The sequence below is a fragment of the Chelonia mydas genome, chromosome 2 (assembly GCF_015237465.2).
Source record: "Chelonia mydas isolate rCheMyd1 chromosome 2, rCheMyd1.pri.v2, whole genome shotgun sequence".
Taxonomy (NCBI): Eukaryota; Metazoa; Chordata; order Testudines; family Cheloniidae; genus Chelonia; species Chelonia mydas.
The window spans coordinates 128,999,488-129,013,822 of record NC_057850.1 but is presented as its reverse complement, the minus strand read 5'-3'; the positions used below and the strand labels follow the sequence as shown (position 1 = coordinate 129,013,822).

The 14,335-nt window shown below is 41.2% G+C and overlaps 1 protein-coding gene across 6 annotated transcripts in view; it reads right to left on the bottom strand.

Annotated features, from left to right (window-relative positions):
• CDH18 (cadherin 18) overlaps positions 1-14,335 on the bottom strand; it is an 840,354-nt gene that overhangs the window by 353,361 nt on the left and 472,658 nt on the right. The window contains exon 1 of one of the 6 annotated variants that reach the window (XM_043540234.1): positions 380-518. The exons of 4 other annotated variants lie outside the window; for them this stretch is intronic. The gene's annotated coding sequence lies outside the window, so the exon portion shown is untranslated. Of the gene's footprint in view, positions 1-379; positions 519-14,335 lie in introns of those variants that run through there. One more of the 6 variants, XM_043540233.1, reaches the window with a different exon arrangement.

Below are 14,335 nucleotides of genomic sequence, written 5' to 3'. Positions count from 1 at the left end.
TCTAAATCATCTGAATGTGATCACCATTAAAATGCATCTGCACATTATTCTCACAAGTTATACAGCAGAAATGTAGGTATTGTTCAGACATTCACAGATAAATGCACACAGAGAACACAGCTATATTTTTATGCTTATATTTTGTAGGTTGCACTGCAATATTCTTGGATAAGCAAACACAATTCTAAAATATCACAAGGGTATGGCTTACACATTAGAGTTAACTTTAAAATAAGCATATTATAGGCTGTGGATCCACTGCTACAGTAATATTTCACAAAATATTGTTGACACTGGTTAGAAGACTGTGTTAGCAGCACCATAGTCCAGAAATATTAATGTTGCTACATATTAAAGTGTCATTTTATTTAAGCCTTACCTTGGCTGACTTGCCCTAACTGGTGACAAGGAACTTAATTTATAAGAAGCAAATGGGGACTTTTCTCAGTGCTCGCAGCACAGCTGCTCCCAGTCCTCAGAGAGGCACACGACTCCAGCTCTGTGTACCTCCAAACCCCTCAGCTCATATGCTCTGCTTCTGCAGCTCATGAGAGCTTCTCTGATTGGCTGGCATTGCCTGTCTGCCTGATCCTCTCCCTCTCTCTCTCCCTTTTGCCCCCCTTGTTTTTCTTTCTTAAGCACTTCAGGGCTGTGCAAATTCTAGAGCATACAGTGTTGGTCCCCCTTTAGCCCTTTCAGCAAAGTCATCTTGCATGAAACATAAAGAAAATGTATATCTTAGCTCAGCATCAGCATCACTGCAAAAAAAGCACCCTTTGGTACTAGAGCTCTGGAAAAATGACAGCTCTGTTGCAGTTAGCCCATAAATTCAGTGCAGGAGAGGGGAGCAGCAGAAAGAAAGGGCTTGGCTGTCGGATGGATTGGGAGTGCACAGAAGGAGTGTACAAGGGAAAGCACGCAGTAAGGCATTGGTTGGTAACCTGGTAATAAATTTTCATATTTCGGTGCAAAGTCGTCACAGCCAGCTAAACATTCAACTGCTCGCTCATTCATCAATGATCCACGCGATCTGATGGTGGCTGAGAGATTCAGCTTGAGTGATGTCCTTTAGTGCCTTCTTCCAGCCTAGCCAGGGCACAGATAGCTCACCCCCCACCAGGTCAGCCCCATATATTTAAAGAAGAATAGATATTGATTTTCTGCCCTTCAACATCCCCTCCTTTACATTATTCTACTATAAACTGAAACTCTGTAGTTATTTTGTTGCCTCAGACAGCTCTGTGTCAGGACACACTGGCTTCATGAAAAATTTATTCCAGAATCCATGTCTTCTTTAACACCTTCACTTCAAACAAATCACTCCATACCTATCCACCCCAAGATAAATAGCATTGGCTTAATCCAGGTTTTAGATAACGGAGTAAACAAGTGCCAGATGCTGCTTACCCAACCTGCTGTGGGCAATCCATAAGAAATGTAATTACCATATAAGTGGCAACTCTGGCACACAGACTGTTGGCAGTCAGAGATCCTGTCTTTAGCCTCTGGGTAGCAGAATGAACTGGGATGGGTGGACAGATGAAACTGAACATGCTGAAGTTACACAAGGAGGAATAATAGGAGAGAAAAATATATCTCATAATGAAACAAAAAATGGAGATGCTCGAGACTGGGTAAAGGAGAGATGGCATGAGAAATTCTACTATTTAATGTAATTGGACTAAACGCCGATATCCTGAATTAGATGCAGGGAGCAGCAGAATTGTGTCCAGCGAACAGCTAGACATCCAAGAGGATAAAATCTGGTGCTGGGTCTTCAGCATTTTTCAAACGTAAACACCATTAGCTTCCTTGGGATACACATGTTAAAAGATGTGTGCAACTTGTGGAGGAATGTTGAAGCCAGGGAGTTAGAAGTTTGGATTTGGGAAATCTAAACTCTCAGCAGGAAGTGAAACAGAAACTGTTTCCATCTGCTATGTGTGTCCCCTCTGGCTTGCAAGAGCAACACATATGAATCAATGCTTTAGCGTTCAGTATTTCTGCATGCCCTCTCTCATGCAGCTTCTGTTCTGAACGAACTAGGTTTTGTATATCTCCAGATTCAGATTTTTTGTTTTTAATTCAGCTCTTTTTGTTGTTGCTGTTACCTCAGGAATAACTTTCAAATCTCCCCCATCAGGAAGGGGTAGGAGTGCATGTGTGTGAAAAAAACAAAGCAAAGCACAACAAAATAAACAAACAAAACTTTTTACTCTTTAATGGGTGATACAGCTTCATTTAAAAAAAAATCACACTAAGACATTCTCTAGAGATGCCCTACTTGGTATATTTCACTGCCTCTAGTGAAAAGAGACATAATGTTTGCTTGCCTGTCTGCCTCTGAAGCATTTGTTGAGATGCCACCAATATGCAACCCAGGGACAGACGAAAACAAAATTGTAAGTCTTCCCTGGTGGTTTTCACTGGTTAAGACAGTACTAAGCACATCCGCTGGACATTCACAATGCAAGTCAACAGGCATTTGCTACTGTACTGTGTAGTAAACTAGGACGACATGCAGAAGGGACTATTGATAATTCCAAAGAGCAGTATACAAATTCCATAAAGAGTTTACAAGTTGAGGATCTCTGTTTTCTGACATTATACAGACTTCACTCAGGAAACATCAATGTAAAAAGTTAACAGGGAGCACGACAAGATGCATTGGTATAAAATGATTAGAAATGTTCTGAACATTTTGGAATTATTAGAGGGGCTCATGGGAGGAAAGGGACAGTCAGAAAAAAGATAAGCCTCAGTATACTGCCTTTCAGACTCTTCTTCCACTCTGGAGTTTATAAGGAGAATAAAAAGGAGCAAATAGCCCGCCGAAATAAAATCAAGTTATTTGTGTGAGGTGCTTAAGGTTCTTTATATCAAAAATGATTGCAGAAAAACATATCTGTCACTGGAATTTTTTACTGCACTAATCTCTGAGACTGAGAGAATGGGCATTGCTGATGCCAAGTTCCTACTTATATGACTTTGAGCATGTTAGAAGAATCCTTCTATTGAGTGATACATACATAGCTAAGTGATACGTACCTACCTATGAATCTAATCCAGAATTCATGCAGGACCTACTACTGAAATGCGAAAGTTAAAATTACTGTCCTGGATTGTGACAATACTATCAGAGGTATTCCCAGGGAAATGTAGGCATATCACATTCAAGTAATTCTATACATAATTTTATCTCAAGAGTCCAGTAGGCTCCTGTACTTTTTAATTCTCAAAAGGTAGGAACTCCTCCTGTAGACTACATTCAGAAAGTTCCTTTTGTGAACTCATGAGATTGTGACAATCATCACAAAAAAACCTGTTCTTTTTAGTATTTTCCATCATAAGGGCTTGTTATACAGTACTTCTAAGAGTAATGCTGAAATAGAGGTTTCTAGTTCTGAAGTAGAACATGCAGCTCTTCACTACAGCACTAATCCTTTCTGTTACATTAAAAAAGAAAACATGCAGTATTTCACCTCTGGGATATTTTTTCTTTATTGTTTAACACGAGGTGGGAAAACTAAGGCCTGCGAGCCGAATCCAGCCCACGAGACATTTTAAGACAGCCCACGAGCGCCTGTTGGGGAGCCGGATCGGGGGCCGCACCACGCGGCTTCGTCCCACTCCGGTGCTCCAGCAGAGGCACCGGCTGGGGGAACCGCACCATGCGGCTCAGCCCTGCTCTGGCACTCCAGCCAGGGCACTGAGTGGGGGGCCGCACCATGCAGCAAGGCCCTGCTCCGGCGCTCCAGCCAGGCACCAGGTCGGGGGCTGCATCAAGCAGTTCCTGGAAGCCACGCCGTGACTCCACACCGAGGGTTGGGGGCTGCTCCACACCTAGGAGCCAGAGAAGGGACATGCCACTGCTTCCGAGAGCCACTTGAGGTAAGCGCAACTCTGAGCCTGCACCCCTGAGCCTCTCCCCATGCCCCAACCCCCTGCCCCAGCCCTGATCCCCCTCCCGCTCTCCAAACCCCTCGATACCCGCATGGAGCACCCTCCTGCACCCCAAACCTCTTATCCCCCAGCCGGAACTTGCACCCCTTTCTGCATCCCTGCCCCAGGCCTGATCCCCCTCCAAACCCCTCGGTCCCAGCCCAGAGCACCCTCCTACACCCCAAACTCCTCATCCCCAGCCCCACCCCAGAGCCCGCACCCCCAAACAGAGCCCTCATCCCCTCCTGCACCCGAACCCCAATTTTGTGAGCATTAATGGCCTGCCGTACAATTTCTATTCCCTGATGTGGCCCTCGGGCCAAAACGTTTGCCCACCCCTGGTTTAACAGATCTAGGTAACCATTTGCAGAATAGTTCTAATTTACCTGGTCTCTCTCTGCTGTCACTTATTATGCTAAACGTATTGATCATCTTGCAGTTCACTGCTGGAGAATAGATCATTCAGCTAATATTCAAACAGTTACAAAAAGACTGACTCTTTCATTAGTAAATAAGGTAATAACAAATCAGGGTCATTTACAGATTGAAAACTGCCAGCACCTCGGGGATGTACAGAGCGGCTAATCATTGGCAGCATGATGCGGCCAACTCAACGTAACATTTAAAAAAAAACAGGTTGTCCTCTGTACAGCAACAGACAAAGAAACTGAACACATTTGTTGCCAAGGATCGCACCACTGCTTCTAGGATTCTGACTGTTCATATGACATTACCACTAGAGAAAGGCTCCCACCCCCGGCTTATTTTTTAGCAGAAACTTTCCAGTTTTACAAGAACAGTTAGAAATTATTCCTTCTTTCCAGCAGTCACATGAGACCTTTTGTGTTGTTTTCTCAATCTACTTCCACCCACCCCAAAGGAATGAGATTGTCATCTCTGAAAATGAATGAAACTCGCTCTTTAAATAAGAGTGTTTTCCATGGTTGTGGACAGGGCAAAATGTTTGACTGGACTCCACCATAACTTTTGTCCTCTGCTCTAATGCATACGAACAGCCAGCCATGTCTGTACGTTTGTCTGTCATACAGATGTCTCTCTCCTTTCATTATCTTACTTCTTATGTCATCAACACTTTAACCCACTCAGCCCCATTTACAAGACCTTGACATACGTAACAACAAAACAATAGATGTCAATGTAGAGTAGAACATACCCTCATCATCTTGTTTGCTACTCACATTTGTTGTATATTGTTTTAATTAAATTCTAAAATCCTCTAGACAGTATTTTCCCATGAGCCTTGATGTCGCTTAGCACGATGAGGCCTGTATCCTGATTAGGACCTCTGGGAACTAACATAATACAAATAATAATACACTTTAAAGTCTTTCTACATACTACTATAGTATAGTGTATACATTAATGTACCACCTCCATCAAAGATTACCCCCATTAAAATCAATGGGAGTAAGGGTTGCCAATGTTGGTTAGACATATCCCTAGAGGTTACATCACATGACAATCTTTAATTAAAGATTAATCTTTAACTCCTGGAGACTCCAGGACATTCCTTTGTTTTTCCATTGACCTCAGTGCAGAAAAGGCCCTAACGTTGCAGGCACTCTTATCACAGCTTTGGAACAGACCATGGATCTCTCCCCTAACTTATATTTCTCCAGGACTTGGAGCATATTTTATTTGTCTAGAAAGTGCATACCACATTTTGGGTTCTGTAGAAATAAAAAAAGAATAATTATTTTATGTTTTGAAAGCTTTTGAAACCCACAAAGACTATTGGACAAAAATGGACCGAATATAGCCCTTTAATAGGCATAATCCTTGTAATGAAACTATGCATTCATGCCAGTAAGACTGGACATGAAACAATTTTCCACAAGTGTCAGACCAATGAAAAGTTACACAAGAGAAATAGGATCACATTAAAATTAATATGAACATTATTTGTTGGCTATAGATACTCTTACAGATATCAAAGCAATTGCCTTAGAGAACATACACTTCAATTTAGCCACAGTAAATATATACTACGCACAGTAACAGTCTTCTACCTTGTTCTGGAATAATCATCCTATCAAGCGAGAGGATGGTTAATTCTCTATAATCTCATAATCCTCAAACTCCTGACAGAGACTGCCTACAAGGATGCCAGTTAGTGCTAATTGCGGCAGTGGATTTAAAAAAAAAAAAAAAAAAAAAAAAGGTTTGGTAACATGTATACATGCCCACTGGGAAATTGATTCAGACAAGCAGTTCATTTTACATGAATCCCCACTGCTTGGTCCCCTTCCTCATCTGGCCCTCCAATTTCTTTTTAAAAGTTTCTTTTAAAGTTTGAATGTAAAAAGATACATTGTTAAAGATTTGCAAATTCTGCAACAGCCAACAAAACTCAAGGTGAGGTGAGGTTGCTGATGCTGCCTTGGCTCCCTATATATCTAATACCACTGGAATATTTTCTAACAAAACAGCAACAGCTTTTGCTAAATAGAATGATACCAATAATGGTTGCCAATCACAGACGAGTGACACGAGGGACCATTTCCCCTTAGTATTCCATAAAACGACAGGCAAAACATGCTGCCTGGGCATGCAGAAAACAAAGTTGCACATGCCATGAAACTACCTGTTCCCATCGAATTATGAACTCAACAATTCCCTCTTCAGTTGCAAAGAAGTACAGAGAACATGAAATCATCTCAGCTAGAGGGAGGAAAATAGGAGTGCCGTTTCCTTTGCTGAGCCCTGGTCCACACTACAAAGTTAGGCTGACCTAACTACATTGCTCAGGACTGTGAAAAATTTCACACTCTGAAATGTAGGTAAGGCAACCTAAGCTCTGGTCTAGACACCACTAGGTTGACAGAAGAATTCTTCCGCCGACCTTGCTCCCACCTCTTAGAGAGGTGCACTTACTTCAGTAATGGAAGAACACCTCCCGTCACTGTAGTAAGAAGCTACACTACTGCGGTCCTATAGTGTTTCTACTAGTGTAGACAAACCCTGAGTTTCTGCGTCATTGTACATACTGAATGGAAGAAAGTGAGGAAAAAGGAGAAGACACAACTAGAGACAGTGCTGTGTCTGACTCACATGTCAAGAGATCTTTCTGCCTAGTCTCTTACTCTTCATAGCGAATAGTGTACACTGCACTAGGTCAGGATACACCTAAGCAGGAAGCCTGCTTAATTGAGACGTCTCCCAGGAAACCAAAATATCCCTAACAATACAGAATGGCAATGGCTGCTGTTTATTAGGGATACTTTCAAGTAACTGAGTAGGGCTTACACAAGGAGATGCATCCGATGAAGTGAGCTGTAGCTCACGAAAGCTTATGCTCAAATAAATTGGTTAGTCTCTAAGGTGCCACAAGTACTCCTTTTCTTTTTACAAGGAGATGAAGAATTTTTGTGAATCTACACTTATGCTCTTCTAAACTGACAGAGCCAAAAGAAACAATCTCTGATATACTGACATTAATGTTAACTGACAGACCAACTCTTTTCAGAGAGTGGTGCTGCTAGTTATTTATCTATTCTATTTGCATATAATAAACTATCTGGTTTCAAAATGTTTGTTTTCAAGGTAAGCGTGTAATAGTGGAATTGAATGGCTCATGTGAATGATAATGAGACAGAGAATCTATCACCTCTCTGTCTTCAACTTTAGGTCAGCACTGAGCAAATCTTAACATGTAAAAGCTGCATAGTCACCTATGGGGCAGAAGTTGGTGGTTTCAGACCAGTTTTTACAGGACAAGTGATAACTTCATGAAAATCAATTACAGCTGATATCAACTAGTCATAGTTGTTGGACAAAGGATTGAATGAATGGTTATGGCGATAACTTATCTCACTTATATTGGTGGCCCCTTAATTTCAAGAACATTTCTAATGCTGTATGGAGGAATCTTGACCTTCTCCTGTCTGTTCCTGCAATATCTGTAAATCATAGAATCTTAGAAATGTAGAGCTAGAAGGGACCTCAAGTGGTCATCTGTTCCATCTGCTTTGCTGAGGCAGGACCAAGTATACCTAGACCACTCCTGACAAGTTTTTGTCTAACCTGTTCTTAAGAACCTCCAGTGATGGGGATTTCACACCTTCCCTTGAGAACCTATTTCAGTACTTAACTATCCTTATTGTTAGCTTTTTTCCCCTAATATCTAACCTATATCTCCCTTGATACAGATTAAGCCCATTACTTTTAAAGAGGGTGGTGCTCAAATGTTCTCTTTATGCACTGAATGCAGGAAAAGTTGTGAAATCCCCTTAACATATATGAAGACTTATCAGCCCCTCCACCCAGTTATTGGGTCTTTTTCCTCAACACTTAACATGCCCATTTTTTTAACCTTTCCTTTTAGGTCAGGTTTTCTAGACCTTTTATCATTTTTGTGGTTCTCCTCTAGACTTTCTCTAATTTGTTCACATCTTTCATAAAGTGTGGCACACAAAACTGGACATAAGACTCCAGCTGAGGCCTCACCAGTGCCAAGCAGAGCAGGACAATTGCCTCCCAAGTCTTACATACAACACTCCTGTTAATACACCCCAGAATGATAGTAGCCTTTTTCTCATCACATTGTTGGTTCATATTCAATCTGTGATCCACTATAAATCCCATATCCTTTTCTACAGTACTGCCTAGCCAGTTATTCCCTGTTTTCTATCTGTGCATTTGTTGTTTTCCTTCCTAACTGTAGTGCGTTGCATTGTCTTTAGTAAGTTTCATCTTGGTGATTTCAGACCAATTATCCAATTTTGTTTTTCAATTCTAAATAGACAAGTTTTGTTTCTAGTGTTGTAAACTTCACCCCTTTCACAAGCACTAAACATTTATTTCAATAATACAACTAAACAATACAAAATAAACCACTTACATTTCTGCGTATGTCAGAACCACCAAATTATGGAGAAGCTGACTGCATGTTGGACAACAAACATTTGCAGATATTTAGTCAAAAGTGGAATGTATATTTTCATCAAGTGACACATTTGATGTAACAATCACGATTTTGAACATGAAGAACTTTCTAAACATTAAGTCTCTTCTAATGCCTGTCTACAGGAATGACATAGCTTTAAGGGATATGATGAATGTCCTATAAGACAGTAGACCAGCACAGAGTAACTCTAGTTTAGACTCAGGAATACACTAGGTATGGATTGAAAGTGAGAATTCTGAAATGTAGTAAGATGATAACATTTCTATTGATGTGTGAGTGTTCATTCCATTGAGACTACACTCGTGAAACATGACAAAGCTGTGTTAAGGAAAAGAAAAACTTCCAAATGATATTTTCCCCCCCTTTTTTACAGGATACAATCTGCTTTGAGACTTGCTAAAGTTCTCTCACTCCAGAGCTATTATTACTCCACTGCTATTATTATTCCAGGCACTACTACCTTCTTAAATCTTAGGAAAACTTTCATAAAACATCAAAAAAAAATTGCAGCAATATTTTGAGGGTGTCTTGCAATGGAATGTGTGAAACTCTACAGTATCTATGCTTTAAAAAAAAGTTTAAAAAAAGAAAACAATTTGTCATGTTTCCCAACCTATACTTATGGACACTGCTAACTTGTAATAGTACTTTGCACTAATATAGTACTAAAACTGGCCTTTGGAAGTGCTAAACTCACTGTTAAGATGCCTAAATTGTTAATTAATCCACTTTGTGGAACAATGACATTTAGCACAAGGGCATGGAGTCTATTATTTTTTGCGCACACTCATTCAATTACCTTTGGGTGAACCAAGTTTTGGGCCAAGGCAGAAAAAAGGAGATGGAACAGTCTTCTGGGAGGAAAGAAAAACTGAGGGGATGGAAGGTATACAAGAACCATATTCCTGGGGGTCCTCAAAATCTTAACACTTTACTCATTTGCACTTTCAGATGAAGAGCTCAAATGAACAACTCAAGCACCAAGAATTTATGGGATTTTCTTGAAGTCACACCATGAATCAGTTACAGAACTGGAAACGGAAGTCAAGAAACTAAGAGTAATTCCTATTTCCTGCTTTACTGGAAGAAAACATTCCAGTTCTGCCAGACAACAGTATTCACCTAGTTAGGAAGAAAAAAAGTAATTGAAATACGGCTATTTATTGAGATAAAAAATGCTTTTCATAAGTGGGAAAGCATTTTTCAATACTTTTTGTTTGTTTCTTGTGCTGCTTTTTAGCTTACTTTAGAAATAGTGAGAATTGCAAACAATGTTAGTATGTTTTTTGTAGATTCGTAGGCAACAAAAAGTAACCTTATATTGATTGGTGACAAAGAATGAAACAGATGTTTGCTATTTTCCCCAAGCATAAACAGAGCATGGAGGTTTTCTGAATGGTACATTCTTTTATTTTAATTAAATTAAATGTTTAGTAACATTTCTTCTGTTCTGTCAAAGAATTCAAGAGATGAAATGATTAATGGGGAAAATGGCAGCATTTTCTTTAGTGCCCACATCATAAACACATTGTAGATTATTTAACATCTTTTCACTGGAGGTAGGAAAACTAAATTAATGTGAAGCCTGATTCATAGTAAAAAGGTTAGCTAGAGTACTGTGCCTTTGTCTTATGTCTACTAAGATCAAAGGCAATTTTTTCACAAAGCAAAATTTGGTAGTGAATATCCTAAACAATGTGAGACAATCTTTTTCCATTGTTATTGGAAGTTATTCTTATAGTTTTATTGGGGTAATTACAAAGTCTGGTTGTATTCTGAAGATTGATTATCACAATGGCATATTCAGAGATTTTATGGCCAGAAAGTACCATCAGATCATTGAGTCTGATATCCTATATAACACAAGCCATATAATTTCATCCATATTCCCTCCTGTTGAGCCAACAACTTGTGTTTGACTAAAACATATGTTCCTGAAAGACCTTCTGTCTTCATCTGAAGATTTCAAGAGATGCAGAATCCACCGCCCCATCCGCCAGCCCTGTACACTCAATCTGAAATCTGAAAGTCAAACTAGTCCTTTCCTTCTCATGATCATTTATAATTAAGGTTCTGCAGGCCAAGCTATGCCCTCAGTTACACCAATGCAATCCCATTGCCTTCAGTGGAGTTGTACAGGTATAAGTGATTGGCCTTATACCAAGATTTTAGTGAAAAATTCTGGTTATAATTGGCAGTGGAGAGTATGCCTCATGCTATTCACTGTGTAGCTAGAGACAATAGCCTAACTTTATATTTACCACTAAAAGAACAAGATATGACTGAATACACATGAAAAGCATGTCTATTCTGTAAGTAGGTGCCATTTTTACATAATTTCCTTTCAAAGTAGCACTAATTGCTGAGCTAAGAGATCTATAGCTTCTAAAACAGTTTAATATTCCATACTAACGAGGAACTAAACAGTTAATCTCTAAACATATTTAAAAATGGATATCTTTAACAGTGAGTTTTGCAAAGTTGAAGCTAATTAAATATTTCCCCCCTAGTTCCTTGAAATATAAGGCTATGAGATTAATTGTGTATATCTCCATCCTTTATTTTTTCTTTCTTCGAAATGCCTCATTAGAAGTAAAAGTTCACTGCTGCAAATGGAAGCTGAGACTACAGCATGCATGTTTTTCATGCAGTTGACATTTTAGCGATGACAAAGATTATTTTAACATTTACAGAATCTAGGTTGTATTTTATGGACAGAAGATCGAAGTCAATTGTGTTTGGGGTGCTGGAGGAGGCTCTGGGCTGGGGTACGGGGTTTAGGGTGTGGGGTCTGGGAGGGAGTTAGGGTGTGGGCTCTGGCCGGATGGCGCTTACCTCAGGCGGCTCCCGGTCAGTGGCGCAGGGTCCCTGCCCTGGCTCTTCGCTGCTCTGAGAAGTGGCTGGAATGTCCGGCTCCTAGGCAGAGGCGCGGCCAGGTGGCTCTGCGCAGTGCGTGCTGCTCACACCCACAGGTGCCACCCCCACAGCTCCCTTTGACCACGGTTCCTGGCCAGTGGGAGCTGCGGAGCCAGTGCTGGGGGGCAGGGAAAGCATGTGGAGCTTCCCTGATCACCCCTGCGCCTAGAGGCCAGACATGTTGGCCACTTCTGGGGAGCTGTGCAGAGGCAGGGAGCCTGCCTTAGCCCTGCTGCACCAACAACTGGACTTTTAATGGCCCGGTTAGCAGTGCTGACAAGAAACACCAGAGTCCCTTTTCATACAGGAGTTCTGGTTGAAAACGAGATGCCAGGCAACCCTAGTTGGAGCCTAAGTACGTCAGTTAAAAATCCCAGGCCTATTATTGCTTCATTTATGACACTTCATACAATAATACACTGCATTGGTATCTGTATTTTTTATTAACCACATTCATTTAACATTTACAATAATCTATATGCTATTACTGCAAGGCCATTCGTCATGCTATAGTTTAGGGTTTAGTGATATGTCCTTCATTCACGTTCATTTAGAGGTTAGCAACTTGCTCATAGGGTTGCCAACCAACCCAGATGGCCTGGGAGTCTCCTGGAATTGCTCTCAATCTCCCGGTTGCTATTGAAATCAATCCGGGAGATTTTAATAGGCCAAAAAGCTGATCGGTGGCACACCTCCCTTGGCGCCACCTGGCTCCTGGAAGCAGCCAGCATGTCCCTTCGGCCCCTAGGCGCAGGGGCAATCAGGGAGGTGCCACACACTAGCCCCGCCCTGAGCACCAGCTCCGCAGCTCCCATTGGCCAGGAACCATGGCCAATGGGAGCTGCAGAAGCAGTGCCTGCAGGCAGGGTCAGTGTGCAGAGCCCCCTGGCCACCCCTAAGCCTAGGAGCCACAGGGACATGCCGGTTGCTTCCGGGAGCCGCCTGAGGTAAGCATCTCCTGGCCGGAGTCCGCATCCCACACTCCTCCCTGCACTGCAACCCCCTGCCCCAGGCTCAGCCTAGAGCTCCCTCCGACACTCCAAACTCTTTGGGCCCACCCTGAAGCCCAGAGCCCACACCCCCTCCCACACCTTAACCCCTGCCAGTGAAAGTGAGTGAGGGTGGGGGAAAGCGAGCGATGGAGGGAGGGGGGATGGAGTGAGAAGGGGCGGGACAGGGTCATGGCCTCAGGGAAGGGACGGGATAGAGGATGGGGAAAAGTTGTTTGGGTTTGTGCGATTAGACAGTTGGCAGCCCTACCAGCTCACTGTCAATTTTACATGAAAATAGCCCCCCAAAACCTATTTTTTAAGAAACCATTATTCAAAAAATATTAAGTGAGATCCTCATCTCATCTACGATGCAAAGCACTATACTAATCAATTCAGTGTGTAACTGAACCATTTAATTTAGGTATCCAAATTTGAAAATTGGGCTCAAAATATGTAACTAGGTGACCTTAGGGAGTTATATTGTGGTACATAAGCCATTTATTTTAATTACCATACTTTTTACAGAAAAATCTCTAGGGTTTTGGTTGTACCTCAGGAAACGTAGCAGCTCCTACTTTACACTCAGCAAAAAAAGGAGCAGGGGAAATGGGGTGAGAAGGCTGATCATTTATATACTACATTAGGTCCAAGTTCTGAATTGTGAGTGGGTAGTTATGTGCCAGATATTCAAAATGGTACAGCTGTTGTTGAAATCCCCTTATCACTAAATTAGAAATTGTGCCCCTACTTACAGATTTTTATTTGCTGTAGTGTAGCAAAGTATTATACTATACTGTGTGTCCTTGACAAAACAATATTCAGGCCTTGCTGCTGACACCCTTTATAAGTCATTTGCACCTGAATACAGTAGCCCAAAATACATGAAAAAAAAAAAAGAAAGAAAAGGAAAAGTCTACTGCTCCAGAGCACATTAAACTCTGTATTATAAAACTGATGACTCAAATATGTCTACTGAGACAAAAGCCTTGTTAATTAACTTTTTGAAGTGTACAAAACTTCTTAACTCCTGAAAACATCAATAAACAAACAAACTTGCCATTGATTATTTTTAGAGATCGAAAGGCCTCTGCCAAATACCTCAGTACCCATATACATTCCATGGTTGTCTTTTGATTCTCAAGGAGCCCCAGACCACATCTTCTATGCAGTTCCTGGCTTGACTCAACATTGAACCAAGGGTTTTCATTATTCCTTGCATGTATGTGTTTCAGACACTTTTCTGACTTTTTAACTAGTGAAGCAGACGCCTGCATCACAAAGCACACGTATTCTGTTAGTTCTTTACAGTCAAACAGGCCTCAATCCAAAAAACTTGCAAAAACATGCATATCTTTATGCACGTTAAAAGATTCCACAGAGTGAATGTCTAGACATTCCATTGTTTTCAATTGTTATTGAGCAGTAATGAGACATTTTTTGTTTTGATTACAGAGAAGCTTTAAGACAATTTAATTTTTACCACCACAGCACAGGTTGTGTTCTCCCGATCCTGTAAACGTGTATGTATGAGCTTATCTTTATTATAGCCTTGTCCACA